General features: G+C 39.5%; 1 protein-coding gene across 7 annotated transcripts in view; it reads left to right on the top strand.

Moving 5' to 3' along the window:
* Positions 1-16,354, top strand: part of MEIS2 (Meis homeobox 2) — a 228,871-nt gene that overhangs the window by 73,406 nt on the left and 139,111 nt on the right. The window lies entirely within an intron of this gene.

Here is a 16,354-nt window from a genome sequence, read left to right as displayed (position 1 = left end):
GCTTACGAGTCCATAAACATTGTTCATTATATTCTTAATGAAAGCCATCTTTTGCATGTGTGCACACACACGCGCACACACATACACACACACACACACACACACACACACAGAGAACAATATGCTGCATGTATATCCAGGCCCAAGGTATCAGGTGTGACACTAATCACAGAAGCAGCTTGCAAACATGTCCTGCATGTATGTGGCATATGCAGAGTAGTTTGAGGGATTATCCTGCCTTTGTTTGGAAGGTAGAAATATTCTTTTAAAAAGCTTCCCAGGACCATTTTCTCTTACACTCACCCTGTTCATGTCTGGTAAAAGATCAACTACTGGCAACATTTTTTATTTTTTTAAATAACAATTTATCTGTATCCTTCTGCTTACAACTGGTTTTATGTGTCTATATACATGTATATATATATATGTATATATATATACATATACACACACACATAAACACACTCTGTGTCCTCTATGACTCTCATGACAAAAAGTTCCAATAAATTTTTACAGAGAAACTGCTATTTTGTTGTTCATTTGGAAATTCTGGGAAATGACGATGAGTTCCGAGACTGTTTTCTTGCTATGATATTGTTTTCAGGCCATTCTGTATAGGCTACTGCTTAAAAATAGAGTAGCACACTAAAAGCTGAAGGTCTTCTTTGATTATTCAACTTGTGTGTTGCCATGCTGAATGACATTAGTTACAGTGTCATGGGTCCAGGACAAGGTTCCACTTTTATTTATGGCGCTGGCTGCTGACTGCCTCTTCTCACAGAGAGACAAAGGGCAGGGGAGGTGGAGCCGCGCTGGGGAGGGCCAAGAGAGAAAGTCACATCCCTAAATCGGCCATTTTGATGTAAGGACATTAGTAGCAAACTAAGGTGTATCGATCGGGCCTGTGGTGTCAGGATTAGCTGGGAGAACCAACGAGGCTGCCGTGGTAGTGGTTATTCTTGCCTTGCAGCTACGGCCATTTCAAAGGTCAGGGCCTTGCACTGACTCGGCTCAGAGGAATTAGAGAGAACATGCGGTCTCTGGGCTGATTACTTAACCAAAGACAAAATAATGAGTCCTAAGCAAATACTGACTAATTGAAAGGGCTGTAAATCCATTACATATTGGTCAGGGATAATCAGGAGTATTTAATCACTTTTATCTATTCAGGAGCACTGAAGCTGCAACGGCAAAGCCCTGAACCTTGCCATGTGGTTATTATTCTCATCATTATCAAAATTACTTCACAGCTGTTCTTTGCTACATCACCTCAGCTGGAGATTTACTAACCTGTAAAATGTTTTTAATTTGGAAGTCGAGTGAGTGTGAGGGGAGGGGTTTCTCATTTTTAACGGAAGGTTTCTTTGGTTAGAGTAGCAACTAAGAAAGGCAGGCAGCGACCGACCCACCGAGGGGTGGCAGGCAGCGCCCTCCCGGCCAGCTCACCTGTTTGATGTTTTCTTCCCTGCTTCCTTCATCCCAGACCTTTCCTGTCCAAAGATGCAGACTTTAACCATTGCTTTTCCACTAACATCTCCGTGTTTTCTTTCTGCCCCTCTCTAATCCAGACCACGATCACAGGCATGCAACATTCTACGGCTTTACTTCTAAGTAAGGCCCAGAAAGGGCTGGAATTAGTATAAGGGGCTCCTAACAGTGGGTCTGAACTTTCTTGGTCTCTAAAACTATGCTTTATGTTTTTCCCACCACTTTGTGATGACTTGGCTAAAACCATTAGTCCCTTAAGCAACTGTGTGTGTGTATACACATATATATGCACACATATATATATGTGTGTGTGTGTGTATGTATATATATACATATATATATATATATATATATATATATATATATATCACCTTTTGGGTCATTGCTCTGGGACCCCAGTTTCCTGTTTTGTTTGTTTGTTTTTGGTTTTTGTTGTTTGCAGCTCCCTGAGCTCTCAACTTTTCCAAATAGACTTTCTTTGTTTCTCTTAGTTCACTCCAACTCTCCTCGCTGCTTTCTTCCTGTGCCTTGACTAGACTAAAGTCTCCTGCCTTGTGGCACACTGAACCCACCACGTACTCAAAAAGAACTGTGGGGGTGATGTTGGTGATTTGGGGGCACTCCTTGTGACTCTGTTGTGCAGAGTGCTACAATCCGACCTAGCCCTCTGCCAAAAGTACTTTCATCTAAACGTACTTGATCTCAGTTCTGACTTGCTGCAGAATTCTCTATCAAACTGAAACTTGCCTTCAGACCTATCGCTGGCGCAGGGAGCAAAGACACAAATAGCTTGAGCTGAGAAGTCCGAACACTTGCAGTTCAAGTTCAGTTTTCCTCTCTACTGGCGGAACCGCAGTTTGGTCTGTTTACTTCTCAGAACTGTCCGTCCACTGTTTTCCAAACAAGTGGTACATGTTGCATGACATACGGGTGCCTTTGCTCTGCTCAGGCCTTTTTGGTTCAGCTCAGGAACACTTAGGATACTACTCCCTGCTTCCCAGTCTCCTTGGCTTCTCCTTCCCCCTTTCTTTTCACTTCCCAGTAAGTGCTTTCTTTTTCTCCCCTCCATGACCATTCACAACATGCTCCTTTCATTATTTTCTCCTACTGGCTTTGTCTTTCAATCTTTCTCTTTGCTCCCCTCCCAGGCCTTCTCTGCACCTCCCTTGTATCCTAAGGAAATTCCCCTCGGCTTAGCTTGTACTTTGAACATTTTCCCCCTTCTTATCCAGATTTCACCCCAATTGCAGAGAAGAGGTTCAGTGACTTTGATGAGGATGGTCCTGTAAAACTTTTACTTTCCAATCTTTAATGAGCCACAAGATTTACTCGGCTATAATTCTGCGCTCAGAAACCAAGAATAGAGATCCCTAACTAGCAGCACGTTAATTTAGACTTCTTTTCTTACAGGCACTAACAGGCAGGAATCCTTGGAAATAGAGATGCCCCACTATATTTTTCTGTCATTTAATTAATTTCAACTTTCAAAGTGAAATGTTGGCTCTAGCTCACTGAAAATAGACATAGTCTAAATTATTATTTCATGGAAATTTCTTTACAAGTGCATGATTCAATGTGCATTCCTCCATTATTAGTCTCTTTAACATTATTTCAAACTGGTTTGTTCCTCCTTTGTGTAGTATGACCTGTTCTTGTATTACAATAATCCCCCGATGTACCCTTTTTTCTTTCTTTTTTAAAAAAGAAGCTAATTGAATTATCTCATTATTTTAATTTGTTAAGCAAATGTATTTTGCATCTCAGGATGTGTTCTTAAAGAAGGGGGCTGCTAAGGCTTTGCCCCCTGAATGGGCCATTGGCCCATTTTGACATTCATGCATTCATTAACTAGCAGAACATAAAAGAACTCTGGTTGTATTTTTTTTCCAAACACCCAACCAGCATGGAGCAACTTTTTCCAATAAGCCACAGGGGTCTCTCTACATATGTTCTCAACTGCAAGCTATTGTCACCTATTCTGAATACCTCAAAAGACCCAAAGAAAAAAGACCCCCACCTCAACAAAGGCCAACTGTAGCAATTGTTAAGTCTTAGTCTCAATATGACAAAAATCATTAACCTTCAGTTTTCTTGGAAGAACAAATTCCAGGACAACTGTAACAGTTAAAACAATCTCACAAATTTCTATGCACCACCAAGTTTAGGGGAAAAGGTAATAAACTTGAAGCTAGTGAATTATGGTAAGAAAATGAATACAAATTCAAAATGACATTTAAAAAATTGAACTACTTGATGAATTGAGAAATTGTCATAGTTTTCAGCACCTCAAGTTTGCTTAATCTGAAGTGCAGTAGTTTCTAGCTAGCTAGCTACCAATTTCCAAAATGTTTTTTTTTTTAAAGAAAAAAATAATCCTTTTGAAAAATTCACAATAATTTTAAGGAACTAAGTCTACTCTGGAAATTTAACTGACAAAAACTTGTGCATACAATTACCCCTTCTTTTATTGGTTAATGCTTGTCTAAAACTAAGAAGCCAGTGGAGATGAAGAAAAAATCTGTTGAAAATGTATATGCTTTTGCTGGGAAGTACTCAATGGCTTAAAAAAAAAAAAACTAGGGAAATCCTAGGGAAGTATATTCCTTTCACTAACACATGGAGATTATGATATCATAAAAGTAAGCCTACCATTACAATTGTTTTTATTTGACTTCAAAGATAGTTAAAGAAAGAAACAGCAAGAAATAATACCAGGACTGGCAGTTTATTCATAACCATGAAAAACTCCTTCTACGCCAAGAAGCCCTTAGTGTGCTCAATTAGGCTCTCAGGCATCTCCACTTGCCACCTTCAAGAGCTCCCCTAGTTGTGCTGCAAAGAATATATTTGATCATGGAATGAAAACAGGAAGTGCTCACACACAAAGACACCATTTGCTCATACCAGTTTCCAACTAAAGGTTTTCGGATTTGAAAACAGGGATAAAGCTCACACGTAATGGATGTGAGACTTCTTCACAGATAGGTGCAGAGGATCAGAAGCAAACTGACTTAAAACTGATAAAATACCCTGCAGCCTTGTGAAAACCGCCCAGTTTGAAAGACTCTCCCTTTTGTTCATGACAAAATGCTTTGTCCCTTGCTCTATCTCTGTTGGTGAGAGAGAAGGAAGAAGGCTGCCTCTCAGGTGTTTTCTCTTCTTTCACTTCTTTCGTGCTTCATAAGATTTTGGAAAGGTCACTGGTAGTAGAGGTGTGTTTTAAAGCATATTGCCCTACAAAGATAGTGCATCCAGGTTGTGAAAAGTATGTATCTCTTCTTCTTCAATGAGTTCAGACCATGTGACAGTAAACTTAGTTATCTGGTTTTTTTTTTTAATTGTAATGGATTTGCGCGTACACACACACACACACACACACACACACACACACACACACACACAGAGGCACAGGCATAGAGACCCTCTTAACAGATTCTCTTCTTTTTGTGTGGAACCAGATGGCTTCCTTTCCTAAGTGGGAAGGCAGAGTGTCAAGGTTATGATCATGTGGCCTGGAATCTGGAACACAATAAATCTTTTTTTTTCTTCCTGATTGGGGTACCCATTCTGTGCTCAGTGGTCACTCCTGGCAGTATGTTGGGGATAATATATAGTGCCAGGAATTGAACCAGGGTCAGCTGTGTGTAAGTAAAATAGCTTAACTCCTGTACTATTGCTCTGGCTCCCCACAGTAGAATATCTGAACCTTTAACCTCAGCAGTCTTTATTTTTCTTATCTGTAGAATGGATATAATTCTTCACCCAACCTACTAGTATTGTTGCAAGATTAAATGAGATGATGTAAAAATTCCAGCCCTCTACCTTGGTGCTGTAACTATAACTCATGTTTTGATGTAGTTGACTGGCTAGGAGAAAGGTTGGGTCTATGAAACTGGGTGAATAAAATTACTATCTACCTTTCTATGTGACACAGAAAGATTGAGTTTTGCCAAACAAACTCCAAATGCTCCTCAGTAAGAGAGAAAATCCCCTAAGTCATCTTCTAGAGCCATATAAACATTTGAAAACACTTAGTATTATTGGGTGATAACACTGGATAATTATTGGGTGCCACTGGAAAACCAGAGCATTCTAGTGAGCCCTCTAGGGTAGGGTAGGAGGTAAAGAAGAAAGTGGCAGTTGAGAAACTCAGAATTTCCCATTGGGGCCGGCTCTTGGTCAAGTATACCACCTTTACTCTAAAGATTCCAGTATGTGAATAGAATCTAACGTTCATATTTTTCTTTTAGTGTTGAAAGGGCCCAGAGCTATAGTAGAGTGAGTTGGGCACTTGCCTTGTATGAGGCTGACCTGGCTTGAATCCCTGGCATCACTTATGGTCCTCTGAGCTCTGCCACAAGTGATCCCTGAGCATGGACCCTGGAGTAAGCCTTGAGCACCACTGGGTATGGCCTTAAGACCAAAAAAATAAAAAGAAGAAAATTTAAGCCCTGTGATAGATAGCTAGTATGGTTAATGTGGGGTTGTTGTTTAACTTTTATTTAGGTATTGTGAGATACAGTACTTTTTTTTTGTCTTTTTGGGTAACACCCGGCGATGCTTCGGGGCTACTCCTGGGTCTCCACTCAGGAATTATTCCTGGTGGTGCTCGGCGACCATATGGGATGCCAGGGATAGAACCCAAGTCGACAGCGTGCAAGGCAAATGCCCTGCCAGCTGTACTATTGCTCAGGCCCCAAGTTATAGTACTGTTAATACTAAACTTTCATTATAAGTATTAATACTATTAATACTCTATTACTATTAATACAGACAATATCCAGCACCACACCCACCACCAGAGTGTCACTGTCCTTCCACCAGTGTCTCAAACTCCCTTCCCCCTACCCCAACCTCCCAACCCATCCACTCTCAAACTCAGTTTGTTAGGCCGACTCTCTGGGGCTACAGAAAGTTGGCCATTTATTTGTTATTCCCTTATTATGTTTCTTTATGTCCCACATATGATAGATCATTCTGTTCTCTCCTTCCAACTTAGTCCATTCTGTACGATACCCTCTAGTTCATCCATGTAGCAGCATATTGCATGGTTTCCTCTTTTCTTATAGCTGAGTAGTATTCTGTTGTGCATATATACCAGAGTTTCTTTGTGTGGTCATCTGTTCTTGGGTCCTTGGGTTGTTTCCAGATCTTAGCTATTGTGATTAGTGCTGCAATCAACACGAGAGTATGGTTTTTAAAAACAGTTGCTGAATGTAAAATGAGAAGATTTGGGTTTGAGCTCTGTGACCCTGGATAATCTATTCATTCAACCTCTGAACCTATTTCCATGCCTATGAAATGAACATTATAAATAGGTGTCCCACAGAGCCAGTGAGGTTGCTGTGCAGTTCTAATGGTGTAGTCAATTTACAAACTGTAATGCATGGCACAAATGTCAAGTACATTGGTCTGTCGGTTGTGTGCTTGGTTTGCGGTCACTTGGGACCTCTACCACTCTGAAATCACCGAGAGTGAGAAATGTAATGACTCCATGATCCATCTCTACTCAGTTTCTTTTTTTAAAAAAAAATTTTAAATTTTATTGAATCACTGTGAGATAGTTACAAGCTTTCATGTTTGGGTTACAATCTAACAATGATCAAACACGCATCCCTCCACCAGTGCACATTCCCCACCACCAATATCCCGGGTATACCCCCTCTTTCCCACCCTCCCCCTGCTCTATGGCAGACAATATTCCCTATACTCTCTCTCTGTTTTGGGGCATTATAGCTTGCAACACAACTACCTTAGTTTCTTCACTTGTTCATTTCCACATAGTGTCCGTGGAGACACTGATGCTTTCTAACATTAGACTTCTAAGAGCCATGAATGGTTAATGGAATCAGTATTTCATGGGCATTCATTATTTCTACTTGGAAATTAGTGCCTGCATGATCCCGAGATCTGTCTACTTAATAATAATCGCTATAACCAAATTAATACCAGATATAAAATGTTGGCCTCACTTAGAACGTGAGGGATGGTCTTTCTCACATTCAAAGACACAGATGTGCCGTGAATACAAGTAGGGTTCATGGGCTGAGAAATGCTTATGTAGAAATGCATATGCGGAACACACAGCTGAAAAACACCAGCAGAGTGCTTCCCGCAAGCATGCGGCAGGGTGAGGCCACCCCGGCCCTAAGTCTTTGCATTGTTTTTCTGCTGCCAGGAGAAAACATCTGTGAATTATTTGAAAGGAACCTTATACTGGAGATCATCTGAATTGGTGTCATCTCTGTTTAATTTCAGGAAATGATGTCACAATGCATTAAATAACATTGCTGGGTGATTTATTTTCCCGTGGACATGCTATCCTAAGCATTCTTCTTCTCTTGCAATGTTTCCAATTAACTGTAAGCTTGAGTGTTCCTTCCATTTCATAATGATTTTGCAAGCGGAGGGGAATAGAGGTGGGAATAATAGTAATTTCAGAGGTTGCTGAGGTTGAGAGCTAACAGCATATCCATCATGGCCTTATTGGGGCAGGAAGGTACTGAACATTAGGTCTGTGATCATTGGTAGCAACTTACAATGGCTCTGATTGGTTTAAAGAATATCTTTGAAATTAAAAAAAAACAACAGCTCAAACATTCTGATCTTAGCTGTCCAAAGAGCCACTAGATAATTTTAATACAGACCTTCATACTGTAGCTTCTGCTTTAGCAAAGTTTCTGTGCACTCCCATCTTCAGTAAAGAATAGAGGACATAAGTCAATTCTGTGTGCCATCTGTCGTCGTTTTTACAATTTCTCAAATTAAAGAGACAGGCCAAAAATTTAATGTTGTGTTGAATCCTAGAAATTCCTCTAGAAGAAATAAAATTATAACTAAATTTACTTAGTCTCTCTTGAGGGGGGGAATAAAAGCATACTGTGGTTTTATCATAACCTTTGTCGTAACCTTTTACTTGAAGTCCCAATTTGGTCTTTAGAATTGAACTGAGACATTTTGTATGTGAAAATGGATCTGTTTGGGATCAGCAGCCTTTGTCCCCATTCCCAGTGATTTCAGGTGAAGTCTCTCATACAGGAACTGTGTGGCAATGAGATGTGCGGTACCTTCAGCACAAAAACATCTGGCCTAGATCTTCAGTAATGCATCAGATAATCCCATTTAAAAAGAAGTTCATCTTCAATCAAATAGGAAAATTAAGGCCCAGATTATGAGCTGAGAGACATTTAAAAATAAGTAACGGAGTGAGAAGATTGAAGAATGAAATGCTTATTAAATTACCATCAAAAAGAAGCTAAAATAATTATTAGCTCAAAGTTTAGCACCGAGTTTCATCAAATATCACTCTAAGTATAATTGTTTAAAAATACGTTAAAGAATTCAAGGAGATGGAGAATTGAGGACCTTTGAATAAAAGAAAATAGAAGGCATGTGCATATCTGAATATTCAGCTATTTAAAAATTCTAAGAATAGAGTGTCATTAAATGCTGTTTAGTGAGATCTCTGAATATTCATTCAGTTCATAGAGAAAATTTCCATTCCCACCCACCCCCTCCCCATTCCACATGACCACAGCTAGCTTGCAAGTGCATTCTGTGAAGTGGAGTTATGAGGAATTAAAGGCCAACTTGACTGAGTTAGGAGAACACAAACTGTCTCTCAACTTTGCTGTACAAAAGGGGTCGTAGAGTTTTTTGACCTCAATATTCACCATTAATTTTGATTTTAGACATTGTAACAGCAGAAATTTCAGACTCCTGGACATACCCTCTCTTCTCTGCATTGTAGCCTGTTTTTGCAATTTTGAACAGGTTATGAAGTGTAAAGATGAGCTACAGCCCCGCAGCTCCTGTTAGGAAATAATGACTAGGGTAGGAAGCATTAGGTTGGCTGAATGGAATTTGCTTTACTACATTGATGTGCTGCGGTACTACTTTCTAAATTGATTGGCAGCAGTTGTTTACAGTATGCAAAGTAATCACTGGCACCCTTTAAAGGTGTATTATCCTTTTAAAACATAATAGTAATGCCATTTTCATGCTTTTACATTTGCTATTCATATTTTGAACTGCCAAGTCCCAAATCTGCCAGAACTAATTTAAGTTGTTTTTATCTAATAGTGGATAAGTTGTCAAGTCACAATATAATGGCAGATAATTTTTCTTAAACTATAGTTTTACTTCTTGGTTATAATAGATAACATGAATATTTGTTGTACCAACTTGATTGTCCACAAAAAGGAAAATCACAACTCAGGAGATGATTATTGTGGGATTCTGGGATGACAGATGTTGAAAAGACTATTATTATCTGGCTATTCGAAGCATTATAGAAAATTAACATCTGTCATTAATCGTTTAGCCACCCTGAGGCCCAATTGACTGATCCCTGATTTGACTCCTATCAGGGTGTCTTCATGCTTCATCCTTGGTGATTCCAGTACAAAATCTTGCTGTTGCTGTTATTTTTGATACCTCTGCTATCACATAATAATATAATTATGTAGATAATGATATTGCCATTATACTATAATCAATAATTATGTAAATGTATATTTTGCATCATTATTCTCTATTAATGTATACTCCAGAAAGAATTTTGACTGGAAACATCGTCAGTTCCCTAACTAATAATTTAGAAAAAGAGAGGGAGTCCTGTGACTCCAGTCCTACCATATTTGTAAACTGGCTTATTTCTTGCCCAGCACACATGGTGTGACTCTGTGATAAGCCAATAGTAAACAACCCAAGTGTCCTGGGGGTGGTGCGACACTAGTCTTTCATAAAGGCGAAGACTTTCATCAATAGAAGAGATGAATGCTGGATTATTCCCCGGAGGTTCAGTCACATGTTGGAACTCTGTAAAAGCAGCCCGTTTTTTTTTCCCCATGGTGAAAAGTTATAGGTTCCATTTCAGTGTTTCAAGATACCTGCAGGCAGCACATGAGTTGTTACGCTTGTTTCATACCCTGCCCTGCTGTGAGTTTTTTTAAAAAAATGTTCTAAGAGGGTGTAGGCAATGTGAACTCATTATTAGTCAATCATATGCTCACTTGACTTTTACTGTAGCTCTGGGAAACTAGAATCAGTGGCAAAATCCCACCTTCACTCTCCTTAATGGGGACCCCTCTCCAGTTTTTTTTGTTTTGTTTTGGTTTGGTTTCTGGGCCACACCCCAGTGGTGTTCACGTCTGGCTCTGCACTCAGGGATCACTCCTGGCAGGCTCAGTGGACCATATGGGGTTCTGGGAATAAAACCAGGGTTGGCTGTGTGGAAGGCAGGCACCCTCCCTGCTGTACTAGAATCTCTCCGAACCACCGCCACCCCTCCCCCACCTTCCTCCCCCCACCACTTTTATGTTTACTTTTAAATAACTTAAATGGTAATAATATATGAACATGTATAAAGGTAACAGTTTGGGGGGGAGAGGGTTATACCAACCAGTGCTCATGGCTTACTCCTGGCTTTGTGCTCTGGGATCAGTCCTCACAATGCTTAGGGTACAATGTGAGGTACCAGAAATTGAAATCAGATTGGCCTTGTGCAAAGAAAGTGCATGTACCTGCTGTGTTATCTCTTCAGCCCTGGTTCCTGTATTTTTACACTGTTTTGCCAGTTGTAACCCTAAAGGCCTCTTAGCTGTTTAAAATGTGTATGCAGTTGGTTCAATAAAGGGGCACTGCTTAATTTTTCCTGAATTTCTAGTTGACTTGATTGAGCAGACATTAGAAGTGTTTGTAATTCATAAAAGAATCAGTGCTTTTCCTACCTTTAGATAGGACAATCTGTTAATTCTTTGTGTTGTGCAAAAATATACATTAAAAAAAAGCAGGAAGAAAGAAATTCTTGCTGTTTCAAGACCTAATATAATAGAGACATCAGAGTTGGGACTAGTTTGCAATTAACTGGACCATGATCCTAGTTTCCTTTTGCTCACTGAATTATCTTGAGCAAATCATTTAATTTTCTGAATTCTCTCACCTTGTGTTGAGGGTTAGATGAGATTAGAAGTAGCCCTTTGGGAAGGACTAGATCAGTGCAAGTATAAAATGATCAGCATTAATATTTACATATAATATACTGAAATAATTTGTTCTATCTTAACTGCATGGAATCTGAACTTTGTTACAGGCGAAAATCTTCAAAGAACAATACTTTACTTGTTTGTTGTGACTTTAGTCTATTTGGAATGAGGCTCTAGTCCTGTAGTTGGCATGATGACTGTAAGGAAAAGACCTTATGGATCATTCATACTGTGGCACAAGTTTAGAGGCATTTCAGTCAAAATGATTTTTGAAATTTCATAAGCTTAATCTTGTGAAGAATTGCTGTTGGATGGTAGAACTAACTTCACAGCTACCTTGTATTATTGTAGCTTTAGAATAAGTTCCTTAGGGATTTGGACATCTTTACTCTTTGTCCAGAAACTCTGTATCCTGAGAATTTACTCATTCTCTAGCCTGCTACTTTTTATCCTGGCCAAGCTAGTGGTAAAGAGAAATTTTACTTCTAAAATATCCTTTCGAAGAAAGGTAGAATCCTATGTGAGAGGCAGAATTAGCTTATTGCAGTGAAAGACCAGTGTGATATTTTTTTCCAAAGAAAATTTCTACCTGGAGCTAAATCAGGAAATCTGTGAGTCTACATTTAGAGATTTGCAGCTGCTATAGTTTTTAAGACAGAATCTTCTTTGATTGAATTCACTGTATGTAAGACTTACGTGGAAATCTCGAAAGGCATATTGAGGTCCTTAGTTTAGACACATAAGCTGGCTATTTGGGTGAGGTGACAGTCGTGAAAAAAAAAAAAAAGATGAGACAAGAGTTTAAAAGTTGAAAATGGTGGGCTGGAACAATATAGTAGGTATGGAGTTTGCCTTGCATAGGGATGACCTGGATTTGAGACCTGGCACTATATACGGTTCCCTGAGAATCAGCAGGAGTAGTTTCTGAGCACAGAGCAAGTAGTTTCTGAGCACTGCCAAGCCCCTCCCCCCAACAAAAGTTGGAGCTTCTCTTTGAAGCAGTAATATTTAAAATAATGGTGGTACTGGAGCTGGAGAGATAGTACAGGGGTAAAGGTACTGCCTTGCACGTAGCTACCCAGATTTCATCCCTGGCACCACATATGGTCCTCCAAGCACCGCCAAGAATAATCCCTGAGCACAAAACCAGGAGTAAACTCTGAACACAGTTGGGTGAAACCTAGTCCATCCTCTCCACCCCACCCCCAAAAATAAATGATGGCACTGAATAAAAGAAAGAAAAAGTATACAGAGTTGTGTGTGTGTGTGTGTGTGTGTGTGTGTGTATCTGTGGGTGTGTGTGCGCACGCACTGCCTAGGGAAGTGGTGTTTGGCACAGATTGTCTTTAGAGACTGCCTTTAGGAAGAGGTAACAAGTGTCTTACCAAAAGAGTAAGGTACTTGTCTGGAATGCAGCAGACCTGAGTTCTATCCCCAGCATCCCATATGGTCCCCTGAGCCTGTTAGGAGTGATCTGTGAATGCAGAGCCAGGAGTAAACCCTGTGCACATCCAGGTGTGGGCCCAAAACCAAATAAATAAAAATAAAGACTACATTTAAAAGGCCAATGAAAGGAAGTAATAAGCAGAGATAAGCCAGCCTAGTAGCATAATCAGATCATGTGAAAGAGAGACAGAATTTCAAAGTAGAGGAAATAGATTCTTTAGAAAGATCAAGGACAGTCATGGCTAAAAACAAGCCTTTGGATTTAACCCTTGGGAATCAAGGTCTCCCATTTTGGATTCTGTGGACTGAGGAGTGAGCAGTCAAAGCTGGAAAGGTACAGAGGACAACAGGACAGTGGGTAGGGTGGGTGGCAGGAGAATCAGCAGAGGTATATCAGGTGAATCTGTTAAATCTGGAATGGGAAGGGATCCCAGGGTGAGAGACTGAGAAATGGGGTATGCGTGCAGTGATAGCAGATAAGGCAAGGGTTCAGAAGAGGAAGTAAGAGAGCATAGAATTCCACAAGGGGGTCGAAACACAGAGTGATCGTTAGGTGGGAGAAAGAGATATTTCTGTCCAATAGGAAGAACGCTGAGGGAGTTCACTCAGAGCTTCTCTATCTGGATGTGCAGAAACTGTGGAGAGTCTGATTGAGAGTGAGTCAGAAGGCATGGAAGTGCTGCTTGACTTAGAAGAGGGCAGGCTGAAATAAAACCTGTCTACGCGGTCCCATCCTTTCTTAGACTGATTTTAGGCAACCAGCAGAGAGAGGAGTAAAATGCACAACAGGAACTTAGGCACTGATAACAGGGGGGAAAGGGATGATTTTAGCAAATATTTGGGTGTTTAGGTTTTTTTTTTCTTTTTTGGGTCATACCTGGTGATGCACAGGGGTTACTCATGCCTCATGCACTCAGGAATTACTCCTGGCGTTGTTTGAGGGACCATATGGGATGCTGGGAATCGAACCCGGGTTGGCCACATGCAAGGCAAACACCCTACCTGCTGTGCTATATATAGCTCCAGCCCCTTAGCAAATGTTTGGAAGAATTTTTAAAATGATTATGTTCGTTGCATGTGACCAAAGAAAATCAGTGGGAACAAATCAATGTTCCTTGGATCATGTCTGAAAAAATATTCTACAGTTTATCAGAATTATGAGTGGCTAAGAGAAGTCAGTTATTTAGCATTAAGGGAAAAAATAAAATTTTGATTTAAGTTATGATGAGGTTGTAAGGTAAGTATCATAAGCCAAACAAAAAAGCACAAATATTGTATGAGTTCACTTTTATGAGGGTATCAAATAAGTCAGACACATAAAACCATAAAGTAGAAGAGAGACTACTAAAATGAAGGAAAAGGAGAATGGGAAGTTACTTAATGAGTGTTTAGTTTCAGTTTGGGAAGATAAAAACGCTTGGGAAATTGAATTATGGTGATAGATGTCCAGTAACGTGAAAGTGCTTATTTCACTGGACTCTGTACTTACATATGGTTGCAAAGGACATTCGCCCATTGTTAGGTGCAATTTATCACAGTGAAATATTGCATATGAACAAAGAAAAGAATATTTTAGAAAATAAAAATTGCTTTGCTAATAAAATGTGTTGATAGTACAGTGGATAGACTGCTTGTCTTGCACAAAGCCAACCTGCGTTTGATCCCCAGCACCCCATAAGTTCCCGTGAACCTGCCAGGAATGATCCCTGAGCCCAGAGTGTAGGTCAAAAAAAAAAACCAAGCAAAAATAAAATAAAATGTGTTGGAAGGCAACAAGAAGATATAACAGCACTGGCCAACCCAGTAGGCAGAATGATTTTTTTCTTAAATGAAATAACGTATCAATTTAAATCAGTAGGGAATGGGTATTGAAGTGGTTTTAAAAGTAGCCAGAATTTATGAAGAAATGTATTAATTTGAAAGTATCACCACAAGGTGATTGAAGGAAAAAGATTAGTTCAACAAATACATTTTGGATAATGGTTTATCAATTTTTGAAAAAAAATCAGTATTCTCCATTAAAAGAAGTTCCACAATTAAGAGGTTTTTTTTTTTTTTATAGAAAATCTGACTATTTTTCTTTTCTTTGTTTAGTGAAATCCTTTTGGAGTATAAAGATATAAATTATTTTTTAAAACAGTGATACATTTAATTAAATAAAAATGAAAAAATAAGAGCTTTTGAAAGCCAAAAAACTATATGAGCAAAATTAAGGTAAATATTCAACTGGCAAAATACTGTGCCACATCATAAGACAGGCAAGGATTAGCGTTCTTTATAAAAGTATTTTACAGATCAATAAGGAGAAAAAAAGTGTGCAATAGAGTAAGAGATGAATGGGCACACGGATGAATAGGCCCATTCACAAAAGAAGAAAGACAAATGGCTAATCGGCATTTGAAAAATGTTCTAGGTAATTAGTAACCAAGTAAGATTAAAAATCAGCAGCAGAGGCCTGAGAGATAGTCCAGGAGATAGGGCATTTGCCTAGCACACGGCTCACCTGGGTTTGGTCCCTGATACCCCCAATGGTCTCCTATGCCCTTCAGGATCTATCCCTGAGTGCAGAGCCAGAAGTCAGCCAGGTATAGGCCAGAAAACAAAGCCTAAAGTTGAAGAATTTATCTACTTTAATAAGGATAGTAAAAATTGGGTTTGTCCATTTGGAATTTAAGCTGGTGGTGTGTAATTAAAAATCATGGTGTTATCTTTCAATTTAGTATTTTAGTTTCTTAAATACTAAGAAATATACATCAAGGGGCTGGAGCAATAGCATAGCGGGTAGAGCGTTTGTCTTGCACGTGGCCGACCCGGGTTCCATTCCCAGCATCCCATATGGTCCCCTGAGCACCACCAGGGGTAATTCCTGAGTGCAGAGCCAGGAGTAACCCCTGTGCATTGCCGGGTGTGACTCAAAAAACAAACACAAACAAACAAGAAAGAAATAAATATACATCAAGATGGGCAAGACTGTATATAAAGATGTTATCTGTGACGAAGCATAGTAAACGGTGTATTTCTAACTATAGTGACTGTGAGGAAATATTCTGGTCTACTATGTAATCAGTAAAACTTAGTCTGAAACATACTTTGAAATAGAAAACTATCTCATGACATTGCTAGGTTAAAAATAGCAAAATTAAGACAGTTGTATGATAGGATTCCACTTTAAAAAAATTGAGGGGGAAGAGTATGGCCATACCATGTGGTGCTCAGGGACCAGTCCTGGCTCTGTGCTTAGGAGTAACCCCTGACAATGCTCAGGGACCCCAGATGTGGTGCCAGATATTTGAACCACGATCACAGCTGACTCAGCTCAATGCAGGGTAATTTGCTTTACCTCTTATACTTTCTTCTCAGTCCTATGAGTCCACTTTGAAAAAAAAAAAAAGAAAATACGTATAAATACATGCACAGAAGAACAAATGAAAAGT

Source organism: Sorex araneus, chromosome 3, assembly GCF_027595985.1.
Source record: "Sorex araneus isolate mSorAra2 chromosome 3, mSorAra2.pri, whole genome shotgun sequence".
Classification (NCBI taxonomy): Eukaryota; Metazoa; Chordata; class Mammalia; order Eulipotyphla; family Soricidae; genus Sorex; species Sorex araneus.
Note: the sequence above shows the minus strand (reverse complement) of the source record. Positions and strands in the feature narration are given on the sequence as shown.